Below are 13,354 nucleotides of genomic sequence, written 5' to 3'. Positions count from 1 at the left end.
TTGCCTACTAGCGTCAGTAAATCCCGATATCTGTGAATACTTTTATATAAAGATATATATTTTTTAAATAGTATGCTGCCTTTTAACCTGAATCAAAAATAGGATACAATAAAAAAGAAATTAACAATTTACAACCATCTTTTAAATGTACCCCACTGCATGTTACAAAAAATGTGTGTGTCACATTCACAAAGGGTAAGGATCCCACCTATTCCTGTTTGTGAATGGTTACCAGCTTCTTTGACTTACTGGCAAAATATTAATATTTTGTGACCTGAATTTGGTCACGACATAATAATACATAACTCAAGGAATTATTATTTGGAAGAGACAACTTTTACAAGCCCCTTCTAAATACCGAATTGATATTTACTGTTTGTTGTGATTCAGCCACATGTGCAATTAAACAAGTAATTTCGCAGCAACTAGGGGCCAGATGTAGGTAGCCAAATACCGGTCGGTAACGGGCGATTTCGCCCGTTACCGACCGGTATTTGGAGTTTAGGATGTAGGGGCATGTTAAAATACAGATTCGGTAATTTTACCGAATCGGTAAAATACCGAATCAGTAAAATTACCTAATCTGTATTTTGACATGTAGGTAGCACTGTAATCAGTGCTACCCAGGTTTAAGAATTCGTTATTTACCACCAACTAGAAGTTGGTGGTAAATAATGAAAACCCTTTAAAAAGCATTTTTTTTGCTTTTTAAACAGTACATACGTGCCCTAAGGGCATGTATGTCTGCAACATGTGCACCCATGCACAACTGAGGGGTGCAACAGGGTGTCAAAGTGATACCCTGCCACCCTTCAATGTTCCCCCCAATTACCGAATCGGTATTTACTGATTCGGTAATTGACATTCATTCCTATGGGCCTCCAGGTCCATAGGAATGAATGGCAATTACCGAATTGGTAAATACCGATTCAGTAATTACCGATTCATACTGATTCAGAAATTAAATTGGTAAAATTCCCTACATCCCGATTGCCAGTTCTTAAATACCGAATCGGTATGATTCGGTATTTAAGAATCGGTAATCTGGGATCACCTACACCGGGACCCTAGTCTCTAATCTGACCTTTGCGACCACAACATTGGTTAGTGCATGAGGCCCTGTGGCTTCTTGGCAACTTTCCCAGTGAAATAGTTGTTTAGTTAAGTTTAATTACAGAGAACTTTGGTAGAGTGATAGTGAATGACTGACTGGCGTTATTAAAGGCAGAGGAAATCGTATAGATAGCTGTAGGTTGATTGGCTGATTTGCTACTCTGAGTGTCCCAGAAGTTTCATTAGCTCTTAGAAAAGTCTTTTTTATATCTTTTTTTTTCTCAAAGAGAGATATCTAAGTTGAGGTGAGGAAAACAAAAATGTATGGCACTTGAATTGTTGCCAGTGTTTTTACTGCTTTAAGGGCTTGTGTTTTGGGTTAAATTATAGAACATTGTGCGATTATAACCTTCATTTTCTATTCATGCTATGATGATTCATGATCGGTATCAGATTCATAACAAGGCTATTTATTATTCGTTATTTGTTTTTAATTTAAAGCAGTTTAATAGTTGTATGAGAAGGACCCTGGACAGTTTCTTCAATATCAGAGGTTGTGCCTGGTTCAATATACTTTAAGTGCTTTATAAGAGTGCATAATCCTAATCGACTTCTCTATGTGAAAACAAGTACCAAGTCTTCATCGTTTTACATGAGTGGTATGCCTGAATACTTCACTGACATCGGTTTGTTAATTCATCCACTTCCAAGTATAATAGATTGTGAGTCTTCTGAAATGCTGACAAGTCATGGATGCAGCAACTGTTTCTCATGCGTGATCAGCAATAACGCAATGGACCATGAGGAACTTATACTGTAAGCATTTAAGAGGCCCGTCATCATTTGCAAGCTATATGGCTGAGTGGTCCATATAGTTTGTCCTGCCTTCACCCCTATGTGTAGTGTAGTTATCCATCGGAGACTCACATTCTCTTTTCGGGTGGCTCCTCACCTTGTTATCTCTTCTGCTGCTGAAGATGCATATGTTCACAATGTTTAAAGTAACATATTGCATCCCCCATATGGCACAACGGTAAGCACATCATGAGCAACAAGACAGGATGAACATTAGGTGGGAGATTCTCCTGATTGTAAAAAGGAAGTGGCATTGATGGATGAGGGCCAAACATCACCTCATCCTGATGACACTCTTCTGCCCCTCCTTCATCTAAAACAGTGCCTACCCTAGATAAGTAGAACAGTGGTGAGGGTTAACTTTGCCTTGATGTTCCTTTACTCTCATGTTTGCTCATACCTGAGCACAACACATTCAGTTCCCAGTGACAGTTGTGCATATCTGTAGGGTGATCTTGGCTGAGAAGTAGGTGCTCCCGAGGGCCATGGACAGCAAACAAAAAACATGTGTCAATTAAAAAATATGATGGAGAAATTGATTGCTGCCCAACATGAATTTTCATGTTTTAAGAACTGGGACACTATAATCTTTACATCAACCTGGACTGTTCCCCGTCTTCAATTATACCCAATAACCCCACCAGTTTTGTTTGCCAACCCTTAACACATATCGCTATTTCTCATGCTCCTGAAGAATTGTTAAAGCCACTGACACCTTGCCTTTTCTTTAGTGAATATGTAAATAGTCCTTGAATGCCTAATTTAGCTGTATCCTGTCACAAAATATGGATGTATGTTTATAATATGTGTTTTGATATTTTCTAGGACCCAGCTGCATCCCTCCCAGTGGAAATTGCTTTTGGAGGCTAATAACTGGAGGAACATGTATTCCACTTTTAAACATCAGGCCCCCTACCTTGGGGGTTGTAGTGGGGATTCTGCACACACAGAACTATGCGCAGGAAAACAGACCTTGATGTGTAGGGGCTAAGCCTTCCTACCACCTCAGTATCCAAAATCCCAGAACCAGCTGGCCATAGTGTCTCATTCATTCTCCTACATAATCATGAAGCTACAAATGATTAGACAACCCAGAACACAACACTCCTGACTCTCTCAGGAATCGCAGTAGCAAGACGTACCCTTTCACTCACTCACTCGTTCTTTTCCACAATAAGAATAGACAGAGTCACGGTTATAGTTAAAAAGTTTTATTTTAACTATTGTGCTCTATAATGCAGTACACGAGCCACTACCAGCAGCAAAACACATTAGATCTCTGAGGTTAATCAGCAGACCCCATATTTTAGTGCATAGCTCTTCTCCCTGGAAAGGTCCCTGCCCAAGTGTGTGTTAAACGATCATGCAATCGTAATAATATCATAGCACAGGTTTCCAGCATCTGCAGCTGTGTAGCATGTTTAGTCTAAGTGCCAGGGACTGACCAGAACAGAATAACAAGGGGCATTATTTATCGACCTTGTACTTCGTTTTCAGACTAAACTCCGTGAACAGGTAGAGAACACAGAAAGCAGACAGTTCTCATATGAAAGGCACAAGCAGAGTCTTGCAAAATAAAGTCATGTAGTAACGTGCGCAACAGCAGCATCATGGCAGCAGAGATCATGCTAACTTAGCAATGTCAACAATGGCCCTAACGGCCATAAGACAAGGTGACTTATAATATTTAAAAGCAGGGTTTGCCACCTCCCAGAAAGGGTTATTTTGAAAAGTCTGACCACAGATGTTTAGGCTGCTACAGTCAAACAACACATGGGAGGTCTGAGTACATGTTTTTCCTGCCAAACCTGTAGATGCCACAGTAGATACTGAAGTTCACAGGTGGTATTTAACATCCAGGCCCCAAGGTGTGTTCTCTACGCCATACACTAGGGTCAAATTGGTTAGCTGAATATGTCAATCAGGGCTCAGCCATTCTTGACTATGTTAGGGGTCAGTGCACATACAATGGGCACTGGACAGCAATACCCCAGTGTAAAGAGTCAAATTTCCAGCAATACAATTCATTATAAAATGTGGTGACTATTTTTTGCACACTTGGCAGGAGATATACGTGCATGTTAGTTCATAAGGTCAGAAGAAGAAACATCAAATATGTCAAGGTAGTTTCCATTTCAACTATTTCTTTGTAAATAAAGTAGGTAGGAGAAAACCTTTAATTACTAGTTATGCAGGACAGCTTCTAGGTTAATTTTGGCATTTGGGACTGCAGTGGGGATTTGTAGCATAGAAGGAGTGGGTGGCTACTGGTTGTTGAATTGGAGATCCTGATGTTACAGTCACATTACTGGATCATACAGTTGGACATGTTCCTTTGTTGTAAATAAGGCTCCATGGTGGCTGTGGAATCATGTGCAGCTGAAGGGGAGCATTGCCATGCTCTTGGAAGAGCTCCTATTAATGTGTTATGGCATTTGATGGCTTCCCAGGGGGTGTGAATTGCTCATTTACTGCTACTCCCCAACCCTCCCATATGGAACATTTTGCATTGTGCATCAGGAGTACTACATGCAATCACAAAATTAATCTTTTCTTTCAAATTGCCCAGATGTTTTGCTTTATGCGCACCTATTTGTTGAGCTTTTACTGTGGAAGATCCTCATAACTTGGGAATCACCCACCGTGAACTCATGATGAAAGAGACTGCATGTGGGTTTTACTGGTGTCCCCCTAGCTTGACTGGGCCATTGCGCCGCAGCGGGAGAAAGGAGCACCGGGTTAGTTACATGCAGACACATGTGCACATGCGTGTGCACACGTGTATGGGCTGAGCAGGCGAGCCCAGGAGCAGCTACAAAGTGAATTGTGTGGCAGGGCTTATGCAGAATTGGGTGGTGACATGGAATAGGCTTTATACCCTGGGAAGAAACATGCCCGGGAATGTCAGTGTGTTTTACTGTTTTCACTTCATTATTCTCCTATGGGGATGTGGAGCCCATGGGCTAGTGATACTTTACTAAGGCCTACAAATTTCAGACACGCACTAAAGTCCACTGTAACTTGTGTGAGAAGATGTATTCTGCAGAGTCCACAGTCATATTTGTACTGCTTCTGGGTCTTCCAGGAATGTTATATTTCTCTGACTCAGTTCATAACGAGGGCTGGCTGGGGGCTAACTCTGCCAGGCTGATTAATGACCTTCCTCTCCAAGCCGTGTCTTCAGAGGCCCAGCCCAGCACAACACGCATTCCAAGGGCAAGGGCCTCCACACCAAGAAGGGAAGATGGGTGGGGCTACAGGTTCATCCATCAGTAGCTGACACCTGGTCACTCTGGAGGGAAGGCAGCCTGGGGGAAGAGGCTCTCAGAGACCATGTGGCAGGAGACCCTGGACGACGCCATATTACACAAGCCCAGAAGCTTGGGCAGGAAGGAGTGATCAGGGGCAGAGAAGTGATGTGTTACTGTGTTATAGGGCAAACAGAGACTTCCTGCCGGCCAGCTCCCTAAATCTTTAAAAAGAACTTGCCAGGAAGAGGAGCTCTCTGTGGTCTGCTGAGGCAGAGGGTGCTGGAGCCTGGTGCAATGGGCAGTTGGAAGGAGGAACCCCCTGACTGTCCCAGGATCCTGAACAGCACCAGGAGGAGAGCCCAGGACCAGTGCGCAAAAGCAGGGGCCTTTGCGTAGGGAGAAGAAAGGCCCAGGCGGAAGGCTGTTGCAGGAAGCCAGTGAAGATAGCTCCTTGCTGAAGGCACTCTCCTTGAGACCAGGAGGGTGAAGGAAAGTGCTCCCAGTGGCTGGGGAGCCCCACCAAGAGGAGGTGAAAATGGTCGAGATCGGTCCCTGGGGGCTGAAATATGCCCCCCAGAAGGTAGGTAACCTTTGACCTCCAAGAAGACTGATGACGAAGCGCGCGGGGCTCCTCCGCCGGTGAATGAGCCCCCGGGGTAGGTCAAGTCCTGGGGGCTGCCCCCAACAGAAGCTAAGGCAGGTGTGGTGAAAAGGGGCCTGGGATCCTAACTCCGGGCCCCGCAGGAGGCGGGGGGTGCCGTTGTGTCCCCCACAAAGATGTATGTCGAGGAGCACTGTTGCGCTCCCCATAAAGGTGCCCTCATGCCAGGAGCCCACCCTGGCCCGCCGAAAACGAAGAAGAGGAGGGGTCCAGGATCCCAACTCCAAACCCCGTGTGGAGAGCAGGTGGCGGGGAGCACCATTGTGACCCACACGAAGATGACACTGGGGCCCGAACCCCATTCCCTGGCCTGAGAGGGAGAAGACAAGTCAGGGAGCGCCATTGCACTCCCCGTGAAGATGGCCAATCGGGAGGCCAGAAGCCCACCCTGGCCCCCGAAAACTCCAGAAAGAGAGGGGGGGGAGCACCGTTGCACCGTCGCAAAGAGGTCTGGGGCCCAGGACCCCATCCACGGGCCCCATGGACAAGGAGGAGGCCGGGGGAGTGCAGCCACACTCCCCCAAGGACTGATGAGACCGGGTTGAGTCTTCGTGTTTTTAATAATACATGTAAACTTCTCCAACCTGTTTTTATTTCGTATCACAATGCTAAATATTAATTGTTGCAGTCTTCACTATGGTACTATAAATATATTAAAATAAATAATGGAACCATTTTTTTGAAGGAATGGCATGTTACAGGGCTTCGTTGGCTTCATAAACTGTTTCGTTGTGAAACTTATATACCTTTAGTATTTGCTCAAATACATGTTTTATTACATTCTTCTTATGAGCCCAGATATACATCTATAATTTTGATGGTTCAATCAACTTATGATTACCTTTTGCATACTCCTCCCTCTCCTTCTTCAACCCCTAGTCTTCTTTTAATTCTGGCTCTTTCTCTCTCTGTGTCTCAATTGTATAAACATTTTACCTCCTTTACAGATATTCGAAATAAAACAGAGGTGGAACTTTCTTGGGGATCTTATCTTCAAACTTACTTTTCTATTTCTGTTTGGAATCGGATTTGGACTAAAATAAGGACATTTTCTAGAGCAGCCAATACTACTCCAACATTGTTTTTTTTTAATAAAAGATGTATGTTCACTCTTGTTTCATTACACAAAATAAATCCTACTCTTTCTCCCTCTTATTGGTCATGGAATGCAAATCTGTCAGGTCTAAAACATATGTTATTTGATTGTCTTTTTATTCATACCTTTTGGATACACGTCTGGCAACAAATACATTACATCTTTTACACACACATCCCTTTTACCTTTGTTAATAGATTCCTAGGAAGTGTTTCTGATGAGTTTATCTCTCACTCTAGTAATTTTTATATAATAGATTTGCTTCTTGCTGTTGCTTTCCAATAGATAACCAGGGCATGAAAGGAATCTAGTATTGTTTCTTATCAGGCTTTATGGTATGGGTCTGTTATAATCACAAATTTGATATAGAGCATATTTTTTTTGCAGCATCCCTTGCTTTCAAATGAGACTTACTTAGGCTACCCTAAACTGATTTTTTAGCTATGTCTGTAAAATAAAGTATGTTTTCATAATTCCAGACTTGAAGAAGTACCTACGCCCCAGTGAATATGTTTTATACTGTATTTAATGTCAGTTTTACTCAATTTCACTTTGTTTTTTTGCTCTATGCTTTTAGAATAGCTATTAAATAGTAGTTATGTTTTATTCTAGATATATGCAATTGTCACTTTTTCTTTCTCTTCTTTCCTCCTTTTACCTTGCTTATTTTTATTGACTTAATATTTTGTATATTTTGATTTATCTTGTATTTTGTTATATTGCGATTTCCTAACTATTAATAACATCTTTCTTCAACTTAAAAAAAGTTGAAGCATTGCATTTCATTGTCAATTCAGTTAGAGATTCAATATGTTCCCATAACTGGATATTCTGAAATAGAAAATGGTGCCCTTCCAAAGAAATATATGGTAAATATGACTTCAACATTATGAAGAACAGTAGATTGGTATATTGATACCTTCCTTACTGGAGGCAGGTGAAGCATTTTTTTAAAGACATGCCATTATTTACTGCAGCAATCTATTTATATTATATGTGTAAAAACTGTCTGAATATCTTGAAAAAGTGACAATAATAATGTCAGTACATTGTCAAAGGGTCTTCACTGATTGTGAAGCTTGATAGTGATAATGTGCTTGTGACGGAAATCATGGTAAAGCAGCCAAAAACTCTGTACCATTTCTAACATAGTCCTGTACATCCTATTGATGCCAGTTGTGAATACCAAATGGAGGAGTTTCTTCCTTAATTAAATGTCTTATAAACATTTCCTTTCGAGTGGTCCTCCAAATGTATAACTTACTTAATGAAAAGAGCAGACTAACCTGTGTCTTACTTTAAGATCTTGAGATATTAACTGCAGAGATAGAGTAGCATGTGGTTTAAATGAACAATGACAATTCTTCAGTTTACATCATAAAGCACTAACCTTGTACTCTAGCTCCAAAAAGGATAGTCAGTATTTGCATACCTGTCTTATTCCAAAGTCTTCCATGTGAGATTATTATTTTGGTTAGAAGTAGACCTGGAGAATTGACATGGGATAAGAAAGACAACATAATCACATTTCGCTGGGCACTAATTTCTCCTGGTGTAGTAGATATAGAAAGGAAAAATAAAAATGTTAATTGTGTTATTGTGTCTAACACTATCTATGGCAAATGATACACCTTATGAATACCTCATTATTTCTGCCTCTCGAAATTGTTGTGCAGCTCTGAAATTCCTGATAACTAAAACATAAATCTTCCTTAAGAAACTGTGTTCCATGGTATTTGAAATGATCTTTCTTTTTTACTGAATAGGTAATCACCTCACACTTTATGAGAATGCCCACTCCGATTTGGAAATATATTCAAGGCTTTTCTCTTTGATTTGCAATGTAACAAACTTTAATTATACTTATTGGTATCACATAGATAACAAACAATCACTTTTCAATACGATATACCTACCTTTATATTATGTGCATTGAGAGAAAAATATATGAAGTATTTGAAAGTGATGAGGACCTTTCACATCCTCATGTAGGAAAACAAGGTATACAACAAAATTAAAGTTTATATCCTTGAATGAGAGCTCTAAAACTGTGTTTTTGTGATTGAGTCTAGTTGTCATAAATATGATTTGATTCCTAATAATGCTTCTCAATATTCAGGTCAGACATATATTGATTCCAAAAGATAATAATAACAGCCTTAATCATTTTTCAGTAACTATGGCAAATAATGACATGATTCCTCAGCAAGGACATCATAGGAAACTTATCCTCAGTAACTTCAACATGGCTGTCAACATGCATAACCATTGGGTGAGCCATGTGGCTTCATGGAACATGCTGTTTTATTAGTTGTACTCAGACATCTTCTTCAGAGTATACAGCAAAGCTGCAAAGCCCCTCTCCAATGGCACCAACACTCCATGTGCACCCCAGGCCTTTCTTCCTCTGAATGCACGAGCCATGTGGCAGTTTGGAGTATTGCACTCAAGCAGCTTCAAGAGACGTATAATAACAGTTTACATTCATTTTCTCTTTTTATCTACCAATTTTTCTTGGTCCCATTTTTCCTGGCTTAAATGTCAGAAGGTTTACAATGAAAGTCACACAATGCACTATCCCTGAAAATGTGCAATACATTTCTGAAGCCTCTTCATTACTCTTTACAGATTCTTCACCAGTCATTATTAAAGGTTTTGTGCATTCCCTTTAACAAACATATTTAAGAGAGGATATTAGCTTCTAAATACTGGTCTTGTGAATTTTAGAAATAGCAGAACCAACATATTACTTTCCACTCTACTATATACCAAAGGTGGAAGCAGTAAGCTTGTGATGTACCAAACTGTGATCCTTTCTCAAACCATGGCTAGTCCACGTTAAGATACATAACATTTGAAATGCACTAAGCATTCCTTATTCACACTCCAACAGTTTTCTCCAATTTTTGTTCACAAAATATTCCTGTTACTTTAAACTCTGAAATCAGAGAATCAATTTGCAAACATGCAAAATTCACTACATACCATATATTGTCAAATAAGTCTCTCCTTTTTCAAGCACAGATAGTCTAATGATAACATTCTTATAATTTCTCCTTAATAGCTTTGGTCCTGATTTAAATCTTGGCAGGTATCTCTACGGACTGTTAAAATTTGTTGGTGCACCAATTCACCTTCGTGACTGTCTGCTTGCCCTATTTCGATTTCAGTCATATGATGGGCGAAACTCTGTCAAACAGAGCACTTCAATGATGGAGTACCACACCCACACACACAAACAACACAAGTAACCTCAGAATAATCCTTAACACCGCGCTCACCATGAAGCACCAAATCAAGGCAGTACCTACTGCCGCTTCCACACCCTTCTAATGCTCTGACAAATCTTCAAATTAATACCCAACAATACCAGAAAAACCATCACCCAAGCCCTCACCACCAGCTGTCTCGACTACAGGAACGCTCCCTATGCCGGAATCATCACCCAACTCCTCAAGAGACTCCAGGCTATACAGAAAGTCCACTGGCTCCCTGTCAAGAAGAGATGCCAGCTCAAGCTCCTTACACCTACCTACCGAGAGTTAAATGAAGAAGGACCAGCCCAAATCAACCACCGTACGAAATTCCACAACCTACTAGACATCTATGCTCCAACTCCCCGACCCTGGAGCATACCCCCGGCATCCGCTTCAGTGCAGGCTGCTCTTTCTTCTACTTCACGGCAAAAGCCTGGAATGACCTGCCCTTCCACCTACAAACAACTCCCTCCCTGGCAGAATTCAGAACAGAACTCAACACCTGTTTTTTTGAATGAGAGCACCTTTACCTCAGTTCCCGGATACCCTCAGGGGTGAGGAACAGCACTTTACAAGACTGAATGCTTGACTATTAGGCTAAAAGGGGCTAGTAGAGGTATTTCAGCCATACTTCCACCTGCTTAATTATAGCTTTGCTTTCAGATGACATATCAATGACAGATAGCCTTCAACACCTGCCCTGGCAGTCTTCAACCAATAAAAGGGGATTACACAGCCCTGTTACATTACCAAATTGATTGTTGAACGGAAATCTGATGATGCAAGGCTGTGTTTACCTGTTGTTTGATATTGATGATGAGTCACGAAGTCGGCAGCATAATCACAGGTACGTTTTTTTTTGGTATGTCTTGTAGTACCTCATTTCAAAAGCCCAGTGTGATTTTTACTCAGAATAAACTGGACACACAACTGCAGTTATAATTATAGTTCTCTCTAGTAAAAGATGATTTATGTTTTTATTTAACATACCTAATGTAGTCTTTGGTCACTTAAAAATGATTCCCAATAGTTTTAGGATCAAAGTTTTTTTTTTTTAAAGCCTCAATATCCTTTCTTGGGCTTTTACACCAAGTGTTTGGGTGTGGTTGGGGTCATGGTTTAGGTGGGTACCTGTAGGTGGTTGAGAATGTTATTTTGGGTAGGTGGTTAGGTAAGGGCATGGGTTTGGATGGTCATTTTGGTGAGAAAGGGGTCATAGGTGTCTTTTTGGTATAGGTGAGATTGTGTGTATATATGAGGTACTGGTGTCAATGTTGGTGGTTGTGGTGCTTTATGAGGGTTGCTAGGATGTGGCTCTGAATGTGTGGTGCTGGTTTCTGTGGTAGTGTTTGTGGTGGCGGTGTTTGTGGTGGGTGCTGTGTGTGGATGAGTCTGTGTGTAAGGTGCTGGTATAAGTGGTGGTAGTTGGGGTGGAAGCTCTTTGAGGTGGGTGCTAGGGTGTGGGTGAATATGTGTTTGCAGTGCTGGTGTCATTGGTTGTAATGGTGCTGCTTTTGGGTGTGTTGGTGTGTTTTTTTGTGTTTGTGTGTATTCTTGTGGGTGGGTGATGCTGTAGGTGTTTGCTTTTGCATTTCTGTTTTGGTGTGTGTTTGGGTGTTATGCTGGGTTCTGGGGTGTGGTTGATCGAGGAGAGGAGATTGGTGGAGGAATAGTCGGTGGAGGATGGGTTTTGAAAGTGAAAGGGCTCATAGATGTAGGGCCAGGTGGTGGTAGGTGGCATGTAGTGCTATCAGAGGGGGATTTGCTCTGGGCCAGGAATTCATGCATGGCAGATACAACAATCTGATAGACATCTAGGAATGTAACTAACTGCATGTGTTGCAGGCTTATTCCCTGGAAGTCATACAAAAGTGCAGTCTGGCGTACAGAAAGGCTTTGCAACAGATCAACAGCTTCTTGAGAGAGCACTGCTGGGTGGACAAGGGCAGGGGTTGAGGTGCCTAGGGCAAAGAACAGCCCAGACCTTTTGGTGGTTGTGTGTTAGCCTACACCAGTGGTAGAAGGAGGGAGGGTCTTCATGGATCTGGTGGTGGGGGCTGAGGTGGTAAGCCCTGCAGATGTTATAATGTTCATAGATACTTGAGGCTGGTATGATGTGGAGGCCTCTGGATCAGTAGAAGAGTTGACCTCTTGTCCAGCCCTGTCACCCTACATGCCGTTTGGTCCTTCTCTGTTGGTGTTGCAACCTTCCAACTTGTAGCGACATCCTGCTTCCCAGCTTCTTGGCCATCATCTAAATTGTATGCCTGGAAGGAAGCTTACATGAGAATGAAATCAACATAAATTCAGTGTTGCCCTTTAATTTTGTCATATTTGTATGAACATTTCAACATTTTTAGCAGTTCTTGATGATAGGTTATTCTGGCACAAATGTGATGCTTATTATTCCCTTCATATTGTGAGAGCATCTTGTGTCATGCCTCTTGTATTATTGCAGGTGTACTATCATCCAGCATAGTTGTAAGGACATTTTCAGTCTTCAGCAAATACATTTAAAGTGTGAACATACCTGTTGTTAATGTTTAAACGTCCTACTAGTGAAAAATATTTTTAAAAACTATTTTCAGTATTGTATGCCAGGCATTCCCATAAACTAAAACTGCCTTACCTCCTAAATCCCGAATGTGGCTTAATTCAGTTTCTGAAATATTAGAAACTTACAATAATAATTTTAAATCCTCTTTAATGTTAACGGTGTATTTTAAGTTTGAAAATTACCCCTTTAGTTTGTTTATTGGGAGACAGCACAGTCAAAAGTTTAAATATGATATTACATCAGTTAATCATATAGACTGAAACATAGTACAAAGAACATTTCAAATCTCAGTGGTCAAGCCTAAAAAAATCCTTCTATCTGCATGCATACTGTACGTTTTTGCAGATGCACCTGTTATATCCCCAAGTTAGGCTCATGTAGCAAAGCAGTTTATTTCTTACATTGTCCTCACAAATAACATTTTTAGCTGTGACCTTTTGCACATATTTGTGTGCATGACAATGTCGGATTAGGCTCCCTGAAACTAAACTTGTTTACACATCTAGCTTTGCATAACACTATCACAACGCCCTGAACATCACATACAAAGTCTTGTTTTTCGCTCATTGAACGAATGTCATCACTATCTTCATCCACAGGGTGACAGGGCTATCTACATATCCA

Source organism: Lissotriton helveticus, chromosome 6 (assembly GCF_964261635.1).
Source record: "Lissotriton helveticus chromosome 6, aLisHel1.1, whole genome shotgun sequence".
In the NCBI taxonomy this organism is placed as follows: Eukaryota; Metazoa; Chordata; class Amphibia; order Caudata; family Salamandridae; genus Lissotriton; species Lissotriton helveticus.
Note: the sequence above shows the minus strand (reverse complement) of the source record.